General features: G+C 38.5%; 1 pseudogene; it reads right to left on the reverse strand.

Moving 5' to 3' along the window:
• LOC121144976 overlaps window positions 1-16505 on the reverse strand; it is a 115006-nt pseudogene extending 98501 nt beyond the window's left edge.
• Between the last annotated feature and the right edge of the window lie 7385 nt (window positions 16506-23890).

The raw sequence follows: 23890 nt of genomic DNA on the forward strand, positions 1-23890 counted from the left end.
GCGTTCTTTACCTTCGTTTTTTTCTTCCATTCATAGTAGACGAGTTGGATGCCTAAGATGTTTGAAGCTCAGTATTTGGTGACTGAGCTGTTGGGGAATACTGACATGAGCAGGATCCTTAATAGGAGGCCAAGAATTCAAGCAAAAGTTTCCTTGCATTTTATTCAGCTTCAGATGACGATCGCCACCTGAACATCCAAGTGGATATGTCATAGGCAGATGAATCTGGAAATCTGGACCTCAGGGACACTTCTGAGAAGTTAGAGATTTTTAGTCATAAATGTTGGGATGAGTAGACTTTTAAAAAAGACTTATTTATTTATTTTTTTACTTGAAAGGCACAGTTAAAAGGAGAAGGAGAGACAATAATTTCCCATTCGTTAGTTCACTTCCCAAATGGCCACAAAGGCTGAATCTGGTCCAATTTTGGGTGCCCAAACACGTGGGTCAACTTTTCTGCTTTCTCAGGCCACAAGCAGAGAGCCAGATTGGAAATAGGGCAACCAGGACACAGACCAGTGCCCATATTGGATACTGGCGCCAGAGGTGGAGGTTTAGCCTCCTATGCAATGGCAGGAGCTGCACTTTTTCTGAATACTTAATGGCTCAAATTCACTAGGTGTTTCTGTGAAGGTATTTCTGAATACAATTAAAATTTAAAATGATGGAATGAGTAAAACATCTACAGAGTGGATGGGCCTCATCCAGAGAGCTGAAAGGTTAAATAGAACAAATTAGGGCTACCCGCACCTGAAGAACACAACATGCTTCTTTGCTGATTATCTTCATTCTCCAATATCTGCCCTTTCTCTGCCTTTGAAATTCAAGTGCAACATGAACTTTTCAGGTGTCTTGTCTGCTAGTCTTTGCACTGGAGCCCAATGAACTGTCCTGATTCTTGGAGCCTTAGACTAAAACGGAAACATTTTAAGTTGTAAGTTACCTGGATCTACCTGTATTACCTATTGATTAATTCAGTCCCTCAGAAGAACTTTTACTAATACAAGTGCACATTCACAAGAATTAAGACTACTTGATTGACGATGGCTGCTTTTGACAATTCTGCTCAAGGTTGTGTTCAAAGCACCAGAGCAGCACAGAATACCTACTAGATCTTCAAAAAACATTTGCTGGGCCCTCTGTGTTGGCCTAGCAGTTGAAGTCCTTGCCTTGCAAGCACCAATATCCCATTTGGAAGCCGGTTCTAATACCAGCAGCCCAGCTTCCAATCCAGCTCCCTGCTTGTGGCTTGGGAAAGCAGTCGAGGACAGCCCAAAATCTTGGGATCCTGCACCCGCATGGAAGACCTGGAAGAAGTTCCTGGATTTTGGCTTCAGATCAGCATAGCCCTGGCTGTTGTGGTCACTTGGGGGAGTGAATCATCAGATGGAAGATCTTTCCTCCTCTCTGTATATCTGACTTTGTGATAAAAATAAAATAAATATTATAAACACATTTGCTGAATGAATATATATGAAATATTGACTTATTGGATTAATTTAAGTTTAGTAAAAACAGATCTCTTTTATTCTAGTATTTATGGAAATAAGCAGAATGCCTTATACTGAGATAATAAGAAACTCTCCCACAGGTCCACATCGAAGACTATGAAATGGAACGAACATATCCAATTGGGTTCAAAAAGTAGAAACAGAACTCCATAAGTTGTTTCTGATAGTTTCTTTAAGTCGTGTCCAAAAACATCATTGCGTGCAGAACGTACAGCACAATGCAAGAACTTGCATTGAGTTGGGTGTGGTCACTAAGATTGAAGCTGGCACAGAGCTCCCACGAGGGGCCTCTTCCAAAGAATTTTACAGTGTTACTGCAAAGGATATGGGCAATTCTCCATAAATATGGCTTCTTCCAGCTGTGGCTTGATGATTACCGAGTGGATGGGAAGTTCATGTTTAGCCTTTTCCATTGCCAGGTAACTTAGAGCTGCATATGTTAAGAATAAACAAAACGGAAGATAAAACTAACATCCACTTGTAAAAAATCTGTGAGTGTCTCAAGAATGTGTGTTAAAAAAATCTTGCTGAGACTGAGCAGGAAAGTCTTCAGACAAGGTCAAATACTTTAAATTAGCTGTAACTCACAAAATGATCAAGTTTAGTTAGAGGATGATTCTTTCAAAAATTAAGAATAACCAAACTGCTCAATTTTTTCTTGGTTTTTATGATATATATATATAAATATATGATATATATATATAAATTTATATAAATAAATATATATTAAAATATATAAAATTTATATAAATTTATGATATATATATAAATAATTTGTGTGAGTTGACACTTTTTTGCCTAGGTGTTTAACTTAGAAATAGTGAAAAAAAATCACTAGAGGTTACACGTTACTAATACCGACAAGATTGTTATTTTAACAATTACAGAATCAAGGGTGGGGTTGGGGAGGGAAAGGGAGGAGGGAAATCCCAGTGCCTATAAAACTGTGTCACATAATGCAATGTAATCAATAAAAAAAAACAATTACAGGATCAATCTTTTGCAAAATCAAATTGTGTTAAACTTGAGTAAATTATACATAGGATGATCAGAATGCAAAAGTAGCTTACCCAAATTAATTATAAAAAGTGCTCTCAAAATATAACCAAATCATTATTTAAATTTTTGATTAATTGAGGTCTGTCCCTATGGTATTTGAGATTTAAAATTCCATGTTAACACTTTCTGATTATTAAAACTGAGCCATAAATCTTAATTAACAGAAGTTCAATTGGAGTTCAAGCGATATCATACTTAATAACATTAGCATGGATGAATGCCATATTTTGTTCTCTGGACAAAAAATTTGTGTTACAAACTTTCAACAAAGTTGAGAACAATCGAAGAAAATTTCCGCCCAACCACCCCTAATACAACCATGATTTACTTAATCTTAAAATGAGATAATGAATGAGTGAAATATAAAACAATTAAAATTACTATTGTTCAAGGTAACGCTATGTTGAAATTTTTCACAGCAGCATATCATTAAATTCAATATTCTGTAATATGCAGCCATTTAGTGGTACAAGTTAAAAGCATACTTCAATGAATATCATTATTCTAGGAATAAAGATGGAAGATGGACATTTTAAGTAAAGATGAAAGTAGAACTACTAAAATTACTCATTTATGATGTAAAGGATTTTGAGAGCAAAGAGTAGAAAGAAGACTATTTGTAACTAGTAAAGGTTATAGCAGTAATTTTCAAAGTTGATTGTCTCATTGGTATTTAATTAGCAAAGTGGAATTTGCTGGTGTGTGCCATAGTAGCATTCAGAGTTCATAGCTTCTTACGAACAAAAAATTCACTAATTTATAGCAAAGGGAAAATTTAGTAACTTAATATGGATACTTATAAAAGTTGCATTTTTCTAAGTGTAAGTAGCATTTTAGTTTGTGTTAATTAGATATAAAAATATCTGGTTACTCTTAAGAAAATTGCTCATTAAAATCCAAAGAGCACCAACTCTCACATTTCAGAACAATGATTTGTTTAGAAAATAATATTCAGTTCTTTTAAGTGTACTGAATAATTACACATAATGTTTGCTTTGTGTTGTGGATCTTAGCTCTGTAGGTGACAGGAAGTAGTCTAGGGAAATAAATTGCTATTTTCCCTGAGGCAAACACATATTTCAAGTGGCATTATGTTTTATTTTGTCCAGAGTTTAGGCTATGTAAACAAAATAATAATTTGTTGGAATACCAGGGGCCAGCTTGTTTTCTTTAAATCTAATTTCTCACCAGCATTTTTTATAATTAGTACAATGAGAATGTGGTTGGTGTGTAATATACTTCAGTATCTTTGTATTTGGATCAGTGTCAGATATATAAAATAGGTTAAGGATTTGTTCTGATGGGGCCAGGAGTCTGGCAGTTTTAAGCCAACGCCTATGATCCCGGCATCCCATGGCATCGTTGCGTTCCAGGTCTGGATGTTTTGATTCTGACCCACCTCTTTGCTAACGAGCATGAGAAGGCAGCAGGTAGTGGCCCAAAGACTTGGGTCTCTGGACTCTAAATACATGTCCTGCCTCCTGACTTTGGACTGGAGGCCAACTGGCCAAGTGGTAGATGAAAGATGAAAGATTCCTCTCTCTTTTTCTTTCCCTCCCTTTTTCTTTCTCACCCCCATCTGCCTTTTAAATACATAAATAACTGTTTCTATGGAAAAGAATTTGTTCGGCGTGAAAGTGTCGTTAACTATGTTTGAATTGTAACAGAAGCCACACGACTCAGCAAAGATTCAAGGACACTATGAGGGTGGATTTCACTGATAAGAAGTTTCTCAGAGTAGGATTCACGGGATATTTTCATGTCATTGAGCAAACATTGATGAGGGTTCCAGTTATTTCTTTACACTATCACTGCTACCGCAAGTACCATCACACCATCATCATTCAGCCACATCTATTAGTGCACCTTTAGATCCCAAAGATCTAGATAGTAACGGTGATCTTCATGGAGGCTTCAGAAAAATCTGTTGTGTATTGGTATAAGTTAATCATTAACATATGTACATCATTTTTCCTTCATTTTAATAGCTAATAATGGCTTTGACATTCACTGAAAATAGTTTCAGCATTGCAGCTAGAGCTGCAAAAACAGCAGTGATGTATAAGCTCATTTGCTACCTGAGGGCTCCTTGCCAACTCTCATGATAGAATCTCCATCCCATTCGAGTGAGTGTTTTTGCTTCTTTCCCAATTTGTTTATTTATTTGAAAGGCAAGAGAGAGGAAGGGACATAAAACTGGGGAGAGAGGAAAGAAAGATGTTCCAACTACTGGTTCACTTTCAAATTGCCTACAACTGCACTGGCTGAGCTAGCTGGACTCCAGTGGTTTTCTCACATGGCTGGGCAGGGAGAAGCACTTGCACCCTCAGCTGCTTCGTACCAGGTTGTACCTGAAGCAGGGAGCTGGAGTCGGGAGTGAAGACTTGAATCGAAGCACTCTGATTTAGAATAAGAGCATTCTAAGCCTTACTCAGTGCAGCAAATACCTGTTGTTATGCTCAGTTTCTGTACTGTGATTGGTTTGTTTAGGTCAATAAGGCTAAACCTATCTCCTGACCTTGTGGTTTGTTTAGGGGTAACATTACCTAACTCAATGTAATCACAGACAACAGTGGTGTCCTGGTTTTTTTTTTTGTAGTCTCAGAGGATGTACCTGAGCTAGTAAGTAACCCTGAGGACTACTGGGGATCATTTTGGAGCCATAAGGAAAGATGGACAGTGGATAAGCCTGGATCATGGAGGAAGAAACAAAGGTGCCCGAAAAGGGCTCAGAGCCCTTACCAACATCATGCTGGCTTCTACAGCAATGTGAACAGAAAAATATCCTTTAGTGGCAATGGGAACATCTTGAATGATAGAATTGATCTTTGAGCTTGGCCTGAAGCAAAATGAGACAGCTGGCCTGAACAGAGGGGATTAGGTCATCTGAGTGGTTTTGAAAAGACTCCATGCAAAAGAACACAGAAGATGCACTATCTGCATTTTTTAACCTTTCATCTTTCAATGTGCCTGTGACTCAAAAACAAAACAAAACAAAAAACCATGCAGGAAGACAAGCAGAAAGTATAGTTAAGGCCGCCTGAACTGGCTTTTCTTTGGGCTCTGGATCAAGTCCAAGCTGCTCCACTACTGATCCAGCTCCCAGCTGACTGCCTGTGAAAGCAGTGGAGGATGGTGCAAGGTCTTGGGCCCCTGAACCTACGTGGAAGACCCAAGAGGTTCCCTGCTCCCAGGTTTGGACTAGCTCAGCTGTGGCGATTGCATTCATTTGGCGCAAGTGAAATGGCTGTTGGAAAATCTCTCTCTTTCCCTTTGTCTGTGTCTCCCTCTCTCTCTGTAACTCTGACTTTAAAGTAAAAATACATAAATCTTAAAAAATCATAGTTTCAGGACTTAGCACAAAGCAATCCTTTGCACCAAGCACAAGGGCATTCCCATAAACTCTTCTCTTCCTTCTTTTAATTGCCATTCAGTTCTCAGTATTTTGTCATGAAGTAGAAAAGAGATGACATGAACAATGTATTGTATATACATATACTTTTAACATCCCAATTTCATATAAAAAGTATTTGGAACCCTATAATTTTATGCAACTTGGTTAACTGTAAGCAAAAGGGAATAGAAATGGTTGCAGATTAAGAGAAAATAAATGTTGAGGGTCTGGTGTGGTGGCCTAGATGCTAAAATCCTCGCCTTCAACAGGTCCCAGGATCCCTTGTGGTTCTCTGGTTCTAATCTCTGCAGCCATGTTTCCAATCCAGCTCCCTGCTTGTGGCCTGGGAAAGCAGTTGAGGACTGCCCAAAGCCTTGATACGCCGCATCCACGTGGGAGACCTGGAAGAAGCCCCTGGCTCCTGGCTTCGGATCAGCTCAGCTCCAGCCGTTGTAGTCACTTGGGGAGTGAATCATCAGATGGAAGATCTTCCTCTCTGTCTCTCCTCCTCTCTGTATATCTGACTTTGCAATAAATATAAACAAATCTTTAAACAAAAAGAATAAATGTTGAGAAGTAAGTGTGAGATTTTGTGTTCATTCAAGTCATACAGGGGACACATCTGACTTTATTTTTTTCTAGGATCCATAGCATAAAAAGTTCAGTGTCAAAATCTCTCATAGTTAATGGGGAATACCCACTGTGCAAGAATTTTTTGTACCTGCTGTGTATGCTTGATATCATTCAATCATCTGTGAATCCTATGAGATGAGAACTAATTTTCCGCCAATTTCAAAATGAATTGAAGTGGCCAGCATAGTATGTAAGTGATGACCACAAGATTGGAACTGACACTGCTTGGATCCAAAGTATCTGTCCTTGAACATGGAACTGACTTTATACAATGAAAGTCACTGCTTAGAAGAATGAGATATGCTGAAGGATGGAATGTGACTTTCTAATGGAAGACTGTGGAATATGTCAGCTTTCCATGGTCTCCATAAGCCACGTTAACAATAAGCTTTTACAAAAGTCTTTTGATAATGATGAAATGAAACCAATGACAAATCATATTTTAAATAAAAGAAATTGTTATTTTATATTTGACTTGTCTTAGATTCATCATTCAGGAAATCTTCCTAGAATATTATTTCTTTCTCTTGAGTTATTGATAATTCTAGGTTATTCTTTTTTTTTTTGGTCAGAAAATTGGGGTGAAAATCATCAGTAGCCCTGTCTAAGGGAGGAAGCACAAGGGTAATTTTTTTTTTTTGTGAGCAGGACTGCTGGATATCAAATTCTCAAAGGTGAAGCACTGTATCAGGAAGTGGACCAGGAGTTTAATCTTCTCTAGGTAATGGAGCAAAGTGGAAATCAAAGCATTTGTAGTCAGTGAGTTAAGTAGAGGCCAATGAGATCAACATTTGAAGCTTTAAGAAATATCATCTTGTATTTTATCAAACAACACACCATTAGCAAGGGAAAGGCAGCACTATTGCATAGATTCTATAATCAACATGATTGGAATGAAAGTACAACCAGCATAAACATTCAGGGCTAATATAAATTTAATGAGACCAGCAGCTTGCTGAATTTGCCTGTGAACATACTTCAACTTCGAGTTTAAAAAGTATGACTCTTCTCCTAAACTGTATTACATTGCACTAAAACACAAGCATGCCAACATTTCTAAAGGGAAGATTGCTAGAAAATTTGCCATGTTATTACAATATTAAAATTCATACAATATTTAATAATAACAAAGCAAAAAACAGTATGCTGGGGCACTGCTAAGAATGTAATGTGGATACTAGATATTCTCAGGCAATGATTTGTGCAGCTGCAGAAGGCACCATACGACAAACTTTCCTGTAATAAGCATTATTCAATCTTGATTTTGCACAATTTTCAATATCTTTGCTGTTGAAATGAACTAAAAGGAGTCACTTCGAGTGGGAGGATCATATGATACGATGGTATAATTACCTACTTCCTTGAAGGTATTGGAATTGTGAATATTGTGTTCCTTACTGCAGCCAAAGTATCTTTCACAATACTTCGTACTTACCAAATGAACTTTGGCTGAAAAAGCACAGGTCACATAGAGGGAAACTGATAACAGAGATAAAAGTAGTGTTATTCACTTAACAAGAAGACAGCATTGAAATAGTGAGAAATTAGGTTTTAAAAAGACATCAACTGTCACAGGTGCGAAAAGTTGTTAGGAACAAACACTTCATTGGCTCTGGCTACTTCTAACTGGATTAGACGAGATCAAATGCAGACATTGATGGAATAGCTTCAGAGCAATCGTTTTTTAGAACTATAAGAAACCAGATTTATAAAATTATAGAATTTATCTTTTCCGTTTCAACCATGTGCTATAAGTCTACAGTTAGCAACAGCGTTAAATCACTTGGGTCATCAATAGTCGAGTCAGGAAAAGAGAAGCTCAGTGGAAGAGAACATCAAAGCTAGACAATCCGAAGAGTGCTATAATTCTGTCAGCTTACCAGATCAGCCATCTAGATTTATTTACAAGCACCTTGGAACTACACATCCATATCACTCATTGCGCAGTTTACAACCTCACTTTCAGTTGAACATGGGATAGAAATGAATGGTTATCAGAATATCTCCAGGAAATCATAACACAGATGATTTTCTGAAGGGAAATAACTCATTACTTTTGTCAATCATGAGCAAGGTTTATTGCATTGATCACTTAACCCAGTATGCTTCATTTTCCTTACACAGGGCACCTGTGCAGATTTAAATAGGGATAAACATACCACTTAAGGTAACGGTGAAATCAATATGTTAAATATGCTTTTGAATTATTTGCAAAACTGAAACCTGATATTTAATAGTTTAAACTGTCAATTCAGAAGCAGAAAGAAATAGTAATCAAAATCTTCCAGTACTTTATACATTCAAGATTATGGTTTTTTTTCTCTGATAGTAAAATAAGCTCAGAAGAGTCACTCATGCATGATCATTAATTATTCAACATTTTGATCCTGCAGGTCAAATAGCACAACAGTTATACTGTGACAATCGCTGTATTTGATAATGAAAGCCTATATTCGGTCATGTTCTCCAGCCAGAAGAACAGAATTATCAGAAAGAAAATGTGTTTGAATTTTACACACATGTTCAGGCGGGCTCTGTGAAGTAGCAGGTAAAGCCTCCGCCTCGGGGGCTGACGTCCTATCCAGCCATGGGATCCAGTCACAGCTGCTCAACTTCCCTTCCAGCTCCTTGTTAATGTACCTGGACAAGCAGTAGGGGATGGCCAGAGTCCTTGGGCCTCTGCATCCATGCAGGAGACCTGGAAAAAGCTCCTGAGTCTCTCTCTTTCTCTCTTTGTGTGTGTAACGCTGCCTTTGAAATAAATAAATCTTAAGAAAAGATCATATGTTTCTCATGACTGATTGCTTCTACTATTCTATTTATATGATAATAAGACTATATATTTAATAATGAAAATGGGGATGCTTTTGTGATGTAGCAAGTGAGGCTGTGCCTTGGTATCCAGCACATAGGAGTGTTAATTTTAGTGCCAGCTGCTCTGCTTCCAATCCAGCTACTGGCTGATCCGACCAAGGAGGAAGCAAAAGCAGGCCATGCATTTGGTTTCCCTGTTACCCATCTGTGAGAGCCAGATGGAGTTTAAATGTTAAATGGGAAACATAAAACAGAACCAGGATAATGGTATACATTTACCATGGTCTATGGCTATTTTATTCATTTATATACCGTAAAACTTTTTCATGTGCCACTGATTATTGATAAAATTGCTTCATTTACATAAGCTACAAATTGGACTTCAGGTGCCTGAGCTGTCAACATAGTTGGGGAAACCTGCACTTTTACTACAAATTCCAGTTTTTACAGCTTTAGAGCAAACTGACTACATGAGAGAGGCACACTTTTCCTTGCCAAGGTTAGAAAGGAATTTCCCTCGAGAATTTCACCCTGAACAGTACTCCTGTAATGTATTTGATCAATGCCCTCAATAGCTTTCTTTCAATACATACAACTATGAGTCCCACAGGCCTGAAATTGGGGTGCTGAATGCAGGCCAATAGCAAATTTGGAAAAAATGATAATTTCTTTTTGTCTCAAAGAAGAACTCATACAAATTGATAGAAAAATACATTGAAAATGTATTTTAGCCATATTTTATTCCCTGGAGACTTTTCAACATCCAGGGCCTAAATTAAATACTTTCCTTGCAACTATTATTTCCCCTAAAGCTTCCTATAATTAAAAGTACATTTTTATTTAAGTAAATTATGTACAAAATGACTACATAGAGCCTAAAATGCAAAATTAAAGTGAATTTTAAATAAGAACTTCATTTTCTATCGATAGAATAAAAAGAGGTTAAAATAGGTTATCTGGAATAGGACATGAAGGAAAGTAATATAAAATCTGCATGTCTGTCTTTGAAATATTCTCATTATTTCCTCTTTCACATACATACTACAAGCGAAGAGGAACTCTAAGAAAAGACTGGTTTTGCTGGGCTTCTCTGGGCACGCTGTGCTAATCTGGCTGCTGGTGGGCTCAGCTCCACATGGCTAGTGACATCTAAATGTTACCATGTGCATTTTCCTTCTAGGATTGACTGTGGCAGCATCTACAACCTGGACACCTGCTTTTGGCAACAAGGGAAAAAGCTCAAGAAGAGAGGTGAATTATGTGATGAGAACTCACAGATTGATATTTCCTCTAACCCTAGATAAATTAAAATCACACACACGGAATTCTGCTTTGGGTTGAGTCTACACCATACGGGAAGTTTCACTGTCTTTTTCTGTGTTTCTGCAATGGAGTCATTAAAGCTATTATCTCATCTTGTTTTGAAATTTCCTTTTTGGAAGAGATGGTCCACTCTGACAGGTGCTGGGGAAGCGTGTTCACATTGGCTGTTACTGCTGTGTGCTAGGCAGGGTCATTGCTCTGGTGGAGAAGACTCTCAGACCTGCCCTTGCTACACGATGCTCCTCTGATGTGGGTCTCCTAGGGGCATCTCTCCCTCTCTCTTCTTTTTAGTTCAGCCTATTATTCTGGACTTTCCCTTGAGCCTGACATTTAAGAATTCAGGACTCCTGGTTTTCAATCATGTTTCTGCGGTTCTCCACTTGGGCTTAAACTATTTAGGAATGTAGCAGTCTCCTAGTGGGCATAGTTTCAAAACTGAATCTCTAGAAGTTAGATTCAAAGCTATCTGAAAGAAGAGGTAGATCATTCAATGGCTAGCTCTGTAGTGCAACTCTAATGGAATGTTTAACTTCTCTATGCGTTATTATTTTTATTTTCATCTATAATCTTATATAGTTGATTAAGGTACAAAGAGTCAAGGGCTACAGGAAAGTAGGTAAGATAATTGTTTCCACACTAATGCCATAATTTTTTTTCCTTGTACCTGGGTTCAGGGTAGAAACAAAAAGAGAAGCCCCAGCATTTATTTCATTGGTCAAAGAATTAAAGGCGATGCTGAAGCTTGCATAATTCCCAGGTCCTCAATCACAATCAAGAGATGTTCCGAGACCCTTAAACCAGAAGCTCCCCATATCCAAAAGGAAATCTGAGTAGTATAATGATGCAAGTGTTCAAACAAGGTTTACTGTCATTAAGAATGCTGGTTTCAGAAGACGCAGAGAAGACATCTATTAAAAAAATAACCCTCTCAGAACCCTATCCATGAAGAGACTATTTCAGCCAGTGGATTGTGAAGAGATTTCATTGTGCTTGAAGTGACGAGATTGGCAGCAATTCAGAACTGTTGAACCATCAAAACTGTTTGAGCAGGACCCTCGGAGCATGCCCCACAGCGGGACCCTGGGATGGGTGGGAGGCTGGGTGGTGGTTTCATCTCTTACATCCTTACTCTCTGAGAACATAGTTATTCTCCTAACAGAGCCTCTTTGGGCATACCTTGACTCATTTCCTGCTACTGCTCAACTTGTGGATATTTCTAAACTGCCTCAAAATCCCCCGGCATCATTCCATTCTGTACTATCAACAGGGTGGAGATGGGAAACTGAAAAATCTGTTTCCCCTCTTGCTCAATTGGAAGGTTTTTAGTGAGTTCATGGACAATTTTAGAGGGAATGTTTCATGGCTTTCTATCATTCTTCTTCATAGGCGAGCAGACAGACTGAGACCTACCAGTACAGGGAGCAAATCAGCTTTTATCATCCTGTCTTCCTGATTTTCCTGATATTTTATCTAAGAATCTTGGAAATTTGGAGAAAGCATCAGCTTCAAATCCTCTGGTTGAGGGAAAAAAAAACTTTTAGTTCTGGAAATGAGCTTGAATTAGGTTCCCCCATCTGAAGCAATCTTACAGAATTTTCTTTTAAAAGGACAAATGTAATGGCATTTAGAATCCACCTCAACAATCCTAGATAGCATCCCCATCTTAGGATCATTAACTTGATCCTACCTGCTGTGGTAAGTTCCTGAAAGGCCCTTCTTGTTCTTTAATGAAACTCATAGCTGCCCTCTCAAGCACAGGAAAACAGTTTAGTTTCGAGTGAGGCATCTACTGCTAATGATATTTCATCATTCAGGAGAAGTTCTGCAGTGAAACAAATGTCCTATATCTGTATTTCTTTCATGAAAATACAACTAATATGATGGATAAGTTGAATTCTGAAATGCACCTTTAAATTTATTGAGCTTGAATTGAGTTGGAAAGGTCTATAGTTAGGTGACTAGTGATGATAGAATATTGCATTGTAGGAAATTTCTCAAAAAGAAAATTCCCTTTCTCATCTCGGACCATACCTTAAGGCTTCAGATTCTAGGCCAGGGCTCAGTAGAGCACTGTGTCATCAAGGCAACCTTCAGGAATTAAACTCTTTAGAAAGAACCTGCCTCCAAAGGGAAAACATTGATCCCAGCAGCTGGTTTCAGAGGTCTTTTTGTTTTTGGTAGCTCCATAGTAGTAGGTGATCATCCTAGCATTGGATCTGGGATATCAGACATGCTTTTGAATTTCTTCTGGGATTTCCACTCCCTGTCCTAGAATGTAACTCTACACAATGTGATCAATGTTTTCTGAATATATGCAACATGACAAATCTTAGGTGTGTACACTAAGCACGTGACAAACATTTTCAGAAGGAAACCTTCTTCTTTTGCTGTTACTCAGACAGCGAGGTTTTTGTCCTTAATGTGTCCTCCTATTTTAAAATTTATCATGAATCAACTGCTGGGAAACTCCAAGGAGTGTGCACCATTCTATATGTGCTTTCTTTTTCATGTGGGACACATCAATAGACAGGTTCAACTTAAAATGAACCCCACACCAGCTATTCGGCCCGGTGAAGCCTCTACCTTTCCTCTAGTGAGAAGTCTCAGAGCTTTTGTAACTCTTCAGTTGCACTTCCATCCTATAGAACCAACCAACCTTCATCAAAGCTTTGAGCATCTCCTTTAATGTTTCCCTCTATAGCCTGAAAGAGAGCACATAGTTATCACCTGTAAAAGTAACTTTCCCATTTTTGTTTGATCCTCTGGGTCAAGACTGTCCCCTTCAGTCCACCCAAAGATAGCTTCATTTTGTCATGCCTCCTGGGGTCACAGTTCCCTTTGGAGAAGGAATTATCTTTTCTGTGCATGGAGGGGCAGGGTATTTGTAGGATTATTCTATGGAAAAATTGCAATACCTGTGTTGATCAGAGAGCTACAAGGAGTTGTTACATATAAATAATTTAGATTGGATATTACTGTAATATTTACTTCCTATATTCTGTGAAGACATGTAGAAAAATATTCTGTTTCCTCTCTTTCATAGAACTATTGATGGTCAGCTGTCAACACTTGTTTGCTTCAGTCTGAATGTGAACATGATCAACCCTGATTAGTAGCCTCTATCTGTATTGGAGCTACACATTCACTTGTCATGTGACATTCAGCACTTTGCTTCGGTTCTCCTAGCTTCGGTTCTCCCTGCTCAAAAGGAAATTTTATACTCCCAGTTTTATAATCTTGATCATGAGACCTAAATAAAAGTGTGTATTTAAGCTTTTTAGTAAAATCCTGGGTGCATAGTCAATGGTAAAATTTGTTATACCATTTGCTAGTTGCCTTACTGCATCACACATTTAAACAAAAATTGCAATTGGTTTTCTGCTTGGAATACCAATTTTTGGAGTTCTGGATTAATCTCTGCCAATTATTCTTACTTTACAGACTATGTGGAATGTATTTTTTCTGCAGATACAGTCCAACACTCTAGGTAAGACCGAGACTCTTTCAATTCCCTTTATTTCAGTCTATAAATCTTAGCATATTCCTACTGCCCAGAAGATTGTAAAACTGAGATGTGACATCATTTTTCTACTACAGAAGATATGGGTTTATTCTTAACAACACAAATTACATTTCTTACTTCTGATACCATCATTCTCAGGGAATTTTGTCATTTACCTACAGCAAGGGGCAGCAGTGATGATAATAAAGAAATTTAATGAGCAAGTAGGAAAATCTCAGTAAGGAAGAAAAAGCAAAGAAAGCAAGGCAATCACCTATTTTTTGTAAGGGGGTAGGATTCTGAAATTGATCTACCACTCTGGTAGACAGCTCAGAGGTTAAATTGGCAACTTTTTAAAAAAGATTTTTACTTGAATGTCAGTATTACAGACAGAGAAATCTACATACACACACACAGAGTGAGAAAAAGAGAGAGACAGAGAGACAGAGAGTGGGAGAGAGATTTTCCATCTGCTGGTTCACTTCCCAAATGGCTGCAATTGCCAGAACTCACCCAATCTGAGGTTGGGAGCTGGAGCTTCTTCTGGGTCTCCCAAACGGATGCAAGAGCTCAAGACTGGCCCATCTGCTGCATTCCCAGGGCATTAGCCAGGAGCTGGATCCGAAGTGAAGGGGCTTGGCCTAAAACTGTTACCCATATGAGATTCCAGTGCAGCAGACAGAGGATTAGTCTGATGTGCCACCATGCTGGCCCCTAAAGTGGCAACAATCAAGAATAACTTTTACAAATTTGGATAATATCTAGGAGTGGTGATAGATAGGCAGTGATAGGGAGAGATAGAAATGTTAGAGACATGTGATTGCCATCTATTGGTTGATCTCCTAGGTGCCTACAATAGCCTGCAGAAGCTTGACCAGGCTGAAGCTAGGACTGAGAGCCCAGTTTAGGTCTGCACATGCGTAGTAGCAATGCAGCTGCATCAGCCTCCGCCTGCCTGCCTCCCAGTCTTCTCCTGTACAGGGAGGTGGAGTTGGGAGTGAAACCGGGATTTGAACCTAGACACTCAGAAAAGGGTTGTGGTTGTCCCATTGTACATCAAAATTACCTTTGTCTCAATTTATCTGTTATCCAACCAACATAAAACAATGCAACTTTAGAATGATTCCTTCAAGTTTCTAGTTTGTCAATATGTCTGTATTTTTGTATATTCTCATTTCTGGAATATAAGGTAGAAAATTTTAAGGGTTAATGTGTACAAAAAATAATCAAAATTAAGAAACATTGAGTTAAATTCAATCTACCATCTTTACAGGCATAATCATTAAATAAATGTTTGTAAATGACCATTTTACCCATAAGAGCAAACCCATGCTTATAATTCAGTATTTAGTGAACTTACATGAAATATGTATTTGGCAAAACAGGATAAAAATAAATGTCACCCACAAGGTGAGAAGTGCCTCTTAAGCGTGAGTAATGACATTTTGAGCATTATTTCTAATTCACAAATGAACATAACATTAACTCTGTGAGTGTCAAGTAACATAACAAATTTTTTTAAAAAATTCAAAAGCTGAAGCAGACCTTGACTTAAGGATTTATTATGTTGCCAATCATGTTAAATCAGTCTCTGCTCTAGGGATGTTTTATTATGTATTAAACAGTTAATATCATTCTTTGACGTTTCCGCCGGTTACTTCTTAACCTTGGCTGCAAATCCGAATCACATGAGTAGTTTTAAAGATGCTAATACTGAAGATTTATTTCACATTAATTAAAATTGAATCTCTGTGATTTGGGTCATACGATTACCTCTTTTTTTTTTTTGTAAACTTTCTCAGGTTTTACAAAGGTGAAGGTACAATTATATTGAGAGTATCTTGCTTATCGAAACCCTACTTTCTCTTCTTTGTGATTGAAAGACCACAATTTGGATATTTGATCAAAAGCCCTTCATTTCAGGGAATTAGGCCTCTGGACTAAAAACAGCCAGGTGATCAAATACAGGGGTGAATTATTATGCTTTGTCTACGTAAGTGACTTGCAGTGTTAGCACCAGTAAAGATGCAAGCAACCAACATCAATTGCTCACTCCAGATCTAGCAGACAAGTTCCATGCTTCTGGAAAATCTTTCATTCCTTCTCGATCTGGAGGGTTGGTCTGTGGATAAGTTTTCTGCCCTGAATCATCCTGTTGAGTGGCCTTGAGCACAGTCATGTGATGCCGTGATTGGCTGTTGCAATAATCTGCAACCACGAGAAGAATGTCAAGAGGACCAGAAGAGACACGGACCTGGAGCTCTGCCATGGCTGAGCAGCTAAAACAAAACCAGAATTCTGCCTGGTTCCAGAACCCATGTCGTGTGAGAATGTTTGTTTAAATCGTGGTTAGCATGCATTTTTAGTTGTTGTTTGCAGAATTTGCTCTAAATGCATCAGATTATTCTGAGACTACCTAAAACTGAGCAATGTGTTTTTTGCCTTTGAATGTCTCCGGATCTTGTTCATCATCACTTGGCTTTCAACTTTTATCTTTGCTAGCTGTCCTGATTTTCTGTTTTGTTTGGCTTGTCAGCCTCATATCCCTTAACCACGACTACTGCCCACCCTTGGGCTGGAATGCAGATGTTTGTCCAACTCTGATTAGCACATCCTTGAGAGACTGAGTAGTCTGCACACTCATACTTGGCACCGTATGCTGACCCTTGAGGAGCAGAGTCCCATCTCCAGCGTCTGAAGCAGGTCTCACAGATGCCATGCTTGAACTAGGCTACGACATTAAGAAATAGGAGATTTTTAAGTACAGCACTGAAACAATTTATTCAAGACGGAGAGGAAAAGAGGCTCCCATCCTTTGCTTTAACCCCAAATGATAGCAAGGCTATTGCTGGAATGAGGCCAAAGCCAGGAAACAGGAACCCAGTCCAGGTCTCCACATGAGTTGCAGGAGCCCAGTTATTTGAGCCATCTTCTGTTGCCAAGCAGGATGTGCCTTAGAAGGAAGTTGGAGTCAGGAGCTGGGGCTGGGACTTGAAAACAGATACTCTGAAGTGGAGTCTTAGTTCCTAGGTGGGCCCCGGGACTGCAGATACAACCATTTCTTTCTTGGCTGAGAAAAAGAACAAAACCTGACAACTTTGATGTCTCTGTTCCTGACATACTATTACAATACTAATTAGTATTTGACAACCAAAATAATAATAAACTGACCAAACTTTATTGTATTTTAATACTCCAGATTGTTAGGCACTGGATTCAACTTCATTAATATTTCATTGAGATATGGACATACATTTTTCACTTAATGATCTCTGTAACTGATTCTCAGAGACTGTGCTTAAAAAAAAATTACTAGGGCCTGGAGTGGTGGCCTAGCAGCTAAAGTCTTCGCCTTGAATGCACCAGGATACCATATGGGTGCCGGTTCTAATCCTAGCAGCTCCAGTTCCCATCCAGCTCCATGCTTGTGCCCTGGGAAAGCAGTCGAGGATGGCCCAAAGCCTTGGCACCCTGCACCTGCATGGGAGACCTGGAGGAGGTTCCTGGCTCCGGGCTTCAGATCAGCACAGCACCGGCCGTTGCACTCACTTGGGGAGTGAATCATCGGACGGAAGATCTTCCTCTCTGTCTCTCCTCCTCTCTGTATATCTGACTTTGCAATAAAAACAAATGAACCTTTAAAAAAAGTACTGAATTTTAGCCTTTAGTTCCAAATGACAGAGCCAAACCTGTAAGACCTAGTATGCTTTGTAGAGAAAATAGGAAGGCAAGTACTGTGGACTCGCTTTGTTCTTTCTCCGTTGGCTCTCCTAAGAGCGTGTCTGGCACTCTACGAGCTAGAGCTGAGCACGCAGATCCTGGCAGAACTCTTCTCTATGCCAGATCGACAGCGCAAGGCACGGAAGGGGCTCACACTTCTCCAAACATTCTTACCTGCTGCTTAGCTAACTGCTGTTCTTTCCATTTTTTTTTTAAATTATGGAAGTTTACTTGACAGTGAACTTGCACTCATTATTGTACTGGAATCTTCTGTCTGCATTTTATAGAATTCAGTAAATCTTATAGGTTGGTAAAGCAACTGTCAGGAGGCACAATTGGTGTCGTTTGCTTTAGGGACAGACTTTGTTGAGTACTTTTAGTCATGACAGGGACAATGCCCAGATTCTGTTTGCAGTGGCACACATGCAAGCATTGCTCACGGCTGCAGAGTTCAGCACCTTGGAAGCATGGCTACACTACAACAGTTGCAAGGGTGGAGAGAGGTTGCTTATTTTGAAGCAGCTTATTTGGTGTAAACAAGGATGACCCAGGAGGTAGGTGTGAATGAGTTCATTTATGCTTTGATTCAAAATCAGGTCATTTCAATTGCCTGTGACACAGGCAAACACACCACATCATTTTTGAGTTTTTTCTAACTTGACTTCCTTCACCACCCATATTTTTTCATTCTTCATCCACTGTTTTGACTCTTCTCTCTTCTCTTTGAGTCCTTGCGCTTGGGCATGGCAATATTTTCCACCTCCTTTTCTCCTTAAGAGGAAAAACACATTGTTTTCTGCTTAAATTACTCACTGACCTTTCACACTACCTGTTAATCAGTGGACATTCACTGCATGGCAGAAGTCTTCCTGACCTTTTCAAGCACTAGGAACCATCACACTTTTTCATAAGTTTTTGTTTAGTTGAGACTTATTGAGCTGTGTTTTATAAGCAGTTCTCTATAGTTATTCCTTTGCATATGCAGGGCAGGTACAATACGCTGTTCTTAGCTAAATCTTCAGCATTGTTTGCAGTGCTCCACTTACAGTAAATACTAACCCACGTTTGTTAAGTTGAATTGATGTAGCAAGAGAACATTATTTTGTAATTTCCTTGCCTGCAAATTTTAGACCAATTTTTAAAAAATATTTATTTTTTAATTTTTTATTACAAAGTCAGATATACAGAGAGGAGGAGAGACAGAGAGGAAGATCTTCCGTCCGATGATTCACTCCCTAAGTGACCACAATGGCCGGTGCTGAGCTGATCTGAAGCCTGGAGCCAGGAACCTCCTCCACGTCTCCCATGCAGGTGCAGGGTGCCAAGGCTTTGGGCCATCCTCGACTGCTTTCCCAGGCCACAAGCAGGGAGCTGGATGGGAATTGGAGCTGCTGGGATTAGAACCGGCACCCATATGGTATTCTGGTGCATTCAAGGCGAAGACTTTGCTGGGCCCTTTTAGACCAATTTTTGCATATCCCACTGGATTGCTTATATATCTTATATGGGACTTAATGAGACTTATATCTAACACAAGTTAAAGAGGCACATGATCAAATGTGCCCAGATATGTTGATTTTATATTCTTTCTTGTTCCTCTCTTTTCTCCCTGTTTTTGTTGACTCAATTGCCAGAGAAAGAATAAAATGAAAAGTTAGAAGAAAGTGTAGTATTTGATCCAAAGTTTATATAACCAGACACATCTATGTTAGAACTTACATGAAATAAAGTGACTCATACAGACCTGTAGAAAAAAAATGAAGTTAAGGAAGACTGAGTAGAAAGGGCAAGGACTTTGAATTGCACTGTTTATTTGTATGTTTCATAAAATGCTGCCTTTGAAAAATACTGTTTTGTAGCTTGATTTCTATTTTCTCTTACATTCATTGTTCAAAATTATAAATTCTTAATCTTTATTAATACTCCTTCTTATGCCATATTATTGCTAAGAAAGTAAGTGATTGGAAAAACAAGATAACAAATTTGGAACAGAAGAGCTATGTTTGGTTTAATTTTTAATGGTTGTATTCTTTATTTTGGTTTTGTTCTTAACATGGCACCACCTAGTTTGATATTGCTTGCATTATTATATATGTATGTGTCTGAATATTGAGATCAAAATTGCTTTAGTATTTCAGTTTTCAGTGTCTACATACAATCACATGAAAAGCTTTCCTTTTTGATATTCTTTCTCAATAAAATGTCTCATTATTACAGTGGACTAGAAATCTAGCCAGATCTTTGCTCTCCAGATGGTTTATAAAGATTTGGAACATTCTGGAAATGGAAAAATTGACTAGCTATAACAAAGTCTTCTGCAAGTCTCATTTTAGGGTGGAATATTGCAGAATATGAGTTTTCATTTTGACACTTTCTCCTATTTCTCCTTTTTCAATCTATAGTAGAGCAATTTTTTCCTTTGTTTTCCCCCTGTATTATAAGAAATTCCAAACATCATTTACAGTAGAAGAGTATAGTGAACACCTATAGCTTGATCACTCACTTGGATTATGATCAACTTGTGACTAATCTGATTTAAATCCTGGCCACTTTTCTCAACCTATTTCTTAATATTGCACCATTCCTTCCTTAACTATTTCCATCTGTATCACTCCAAAAGACTGGAACTACTTTCCGTTAAGTAATCATCATAACAGTGAAATGTCTCTTCAATGTCAAATATTGAGTCCGTGTTCATTGCAGACATGATTTTCCCATTCTTGAGTGCCAACTCAAGTCACAGCTACTTTTCTTTAAACTAGCTCTTCGCTAATGCACCTACGGAATGGCAGATGATGGGCCAACTGCTTGGTACCGACACCTTCGGGGAGATCCTCATGGGGTTCTCTGGCTCCTAGCTTTGGTCTGGCTCAATTTTGGGGTTGGGGCCCGGCGCAGTGGTGGCGCAGTGGTTAAGGTCCTCGCCTTGCACGCCTGGGATCCCATATGGGTGCCGGTTCTATCCAGGAAGCCCCACTTCCCATCCAGCTCCCTGCCTGTGGCCTGGGAAAGCAGTCGAGGACAGCCCAAAGCTTTGGGACCCTGCACCCACGTGGGAGACCCGGAAGAGGCTCCTGGCTTCAGATTGGCATAGCATCGGCCCTTGCGTTCACTTGGGGAGTGAATCATCGGATGGAAGATCTTCCTCTCTGTCTCTCCTCTCTGTATATCCGCCTTTCCAATAAAAATAATAAAATTTGGGGGGATGTTGTGGGCAGTTCAAGAGTGAACCACCTGTCAAATCAATTAGTTAATCAATACTTTTATGATTAAAATTACTTATTTATAAAAGAAATAATTTAAAATGCAATTTTGTATATACACTATAATTGACTAATATTTCATATTGTTTATTTTCTAGGGCTGTCTTTCCTCTCTCATAGCTTCTTTCCTTGTGCATCTGTACCTTTTACTTTAGCATTTTCTCCATGCCAGTTTATTTAGAAATATGTGTTTATTAATATGTAGGTAATTTGTGAGGTTCCACAGATTTTGTTTTTTCATATTAGCAGCAGTGAAAACCAATTCTTTCCGTGTATATCTCCTTGTCTCTTTAATAATATTGAATTCAATCATGATCCATCTTTCTGCTTTTAGGTAAAATACGTTGGTTGAATCAGAGTCAATTTTGAGTTTCACTCTTTAGAATAAATCACACCTATAATTTTTAAGCATAAAAATGCAAACTAAATTAACTGCAATAATATATAATTTGAGAATAATATAATATTAGTGGTTAAGTACTAAAATTATTGATTATCTGATATAAAATCAATATACTATATACATAAACTTGCTTACTGGATTATTACTGAGTATGGATTATATTTTTGTTAATTTTTCTCCTAAGCTTTTAAATATATATTTATAAACATCTCAGTACAAAAGTTTAATAATTACCAGTCCTAGACTCAGACCAACAGAGCTTGTCAATACCCTGCCCTGGCTACTGGAGCCTCATTCACCCTGTAGCAAGGCTCAGTTTGGCCCATTGCAAGGGATGCTGACAGGTCGGTTTGTCACACTGTTAGCAGTTCTTTGTCTTCTCATCTGCTTCTTTTTATACAATCACTGATACTATGTCCTAAATTTGTTTGTGTCTTGGGTGTTTCCATTTGAATTTGGGGGCCAGTCTACAGCCGTATCACCCTGAATGGGCCTGATCTCATCTGGATTTTGGGGCCTGTGTTGATTTCCTATTACCTAGATTTGTTATAGAGATTTTTCATGGAACTGTTTCCATCACTACTTTCTACTTTTTGCAAAAGAGACTAAGGAAAGAAACATCATCGACAAAATGTTGCTATTGCAGTCTTTTTCTGTATAATTTTCAATTACTTTAGTAGAAAAATTTTATTAACTTAAGTATCTGGATGGTTGTGAACTGTAAACTTTTGTGTATCGCTTTATTGAATTGCTTGCCTTGATCACGTGTTTCACTGATGTTATTATATGTCCTAATTAAAAAATGTGTGGTCTAGCATTGGAGATCTTCCATCATACTTGCTTCTGTATGTTTGGGAATTTTATGTTAAGAGAAAAATTACGAACTAGAAACCCATTGATCACTGGCATTTTAAAGACTATTAATCATAAAGGTGAATACTTTCTGATCTTTTAAAAATTACAAATACCTCTGGCAGTGACATCCACATTAAGCAACATTTCAGCCACTTTTTATTCTCTGATTCAAAACTATGCAGATGATTCTGTGAGCCTACCTTGGACACTTTATTTGACTTTGATGACAGTAATTACATCTGACAGATTTGATTGCATTCTGTTCAGTGATGAGAATGATATTGAATATCAAATGCAACAGATGCCTTTGTTAAATAGGAGTCTCCCATAGTCCCTACCCAGCTGAGTTAGCATATGCAGCATTTAGTTGCATCCAGATGAATACAGAAAACATAGCATGGAGGTTACTTGACTGTACGACTTAAGCTCACATTTGAGAATGGTATCTAGTATGCAGACAATAACTTAAAAAGAGGATGACCTTCTTTAGTAATTCAGAGATGTAACTGAAAGCAAAGGAGATTGGTATTCTAAACACTGTGAAGGCAGATAGAATTTTGTTTATAGATTATGCTGTACTAACATTGGCTATATATGGGAATGATGAATATAATTGTGCTTGCAGACCAATACTTCAGGAAATGAGAGGTTATATTTTCTCAAAAATATTTTAAAGGAAATATACTAGGCAATGGTGAAACCCTTTCTTAAATATAAACTTCATCATTTATTCAATTAAAAATTTATTGATTCTCCCGAATGCACCAGACGTTATTTCAAGTATTAGAGAAACAGCATTTAAAATATTGAAGCAAAAGCATTAAGAATTTTGGCTCTCATAGAGCTTACATTCTGCAAGAAGAGACATACATGAAAATCTAAAACCTAAAAGTATAGAAGTGATGAGAATACTATGTTTGAAACAGTGGGCCGAAATTCCTCTACACCTGTGCACAGCACGTTATATCACTCTCCTTATTGGACCTAATTTGGGTCTTTCCGAGGACATCACCATAAATGCATCCCTGAGCACATGAGCCTCAGTGTTTGGATGACTCAAGGTCTGCGCGTGGTCGAGCGTCCACTTCTGCAGTTCCTGGAATTCCAGAGCCCTGAAGACTCAGCAGCCCAAGTAAACACCGCCCACCCACAACCACGACAATGCTACCCTACTCTGCTGTTGGTCCCTGTTCTGCTGGGTGCGGAAGCCAGTCTGGTGCAGTTGCGTACACACTGGCATTCCTGCCAGTCACTCACATTGGGGTGAATGTCTTCATTTCTGTTACATGCTGGGCTCTTTGTTGTGACTACTGTTTCTAGGAACACAGTCTTTATTTCTTTTAGCAAAACCAAAGGCTACTTAAGTCCTTCCCCCAGGAGGATTGTAGAGACTTTTAACAATCTGAAAGTCTT

Source organism: Ochotona curzoniae, unplaced genomic scaffold (genome assembly GCF_017591425.1).
Source record: "Ochotona curzoniae isolate NIBS_2020 unplaced genomic scaffold, NIBS_Ocur_1.0 scaffold_3208, whole genome shotgun sequence".
NCBI classification, from domain to species: Eukaryota; Metazoa; Chordata; class Mammalia; order Lagomorpha; family Ochotonidae; genus Ochotona; species Ochotona curzoniae.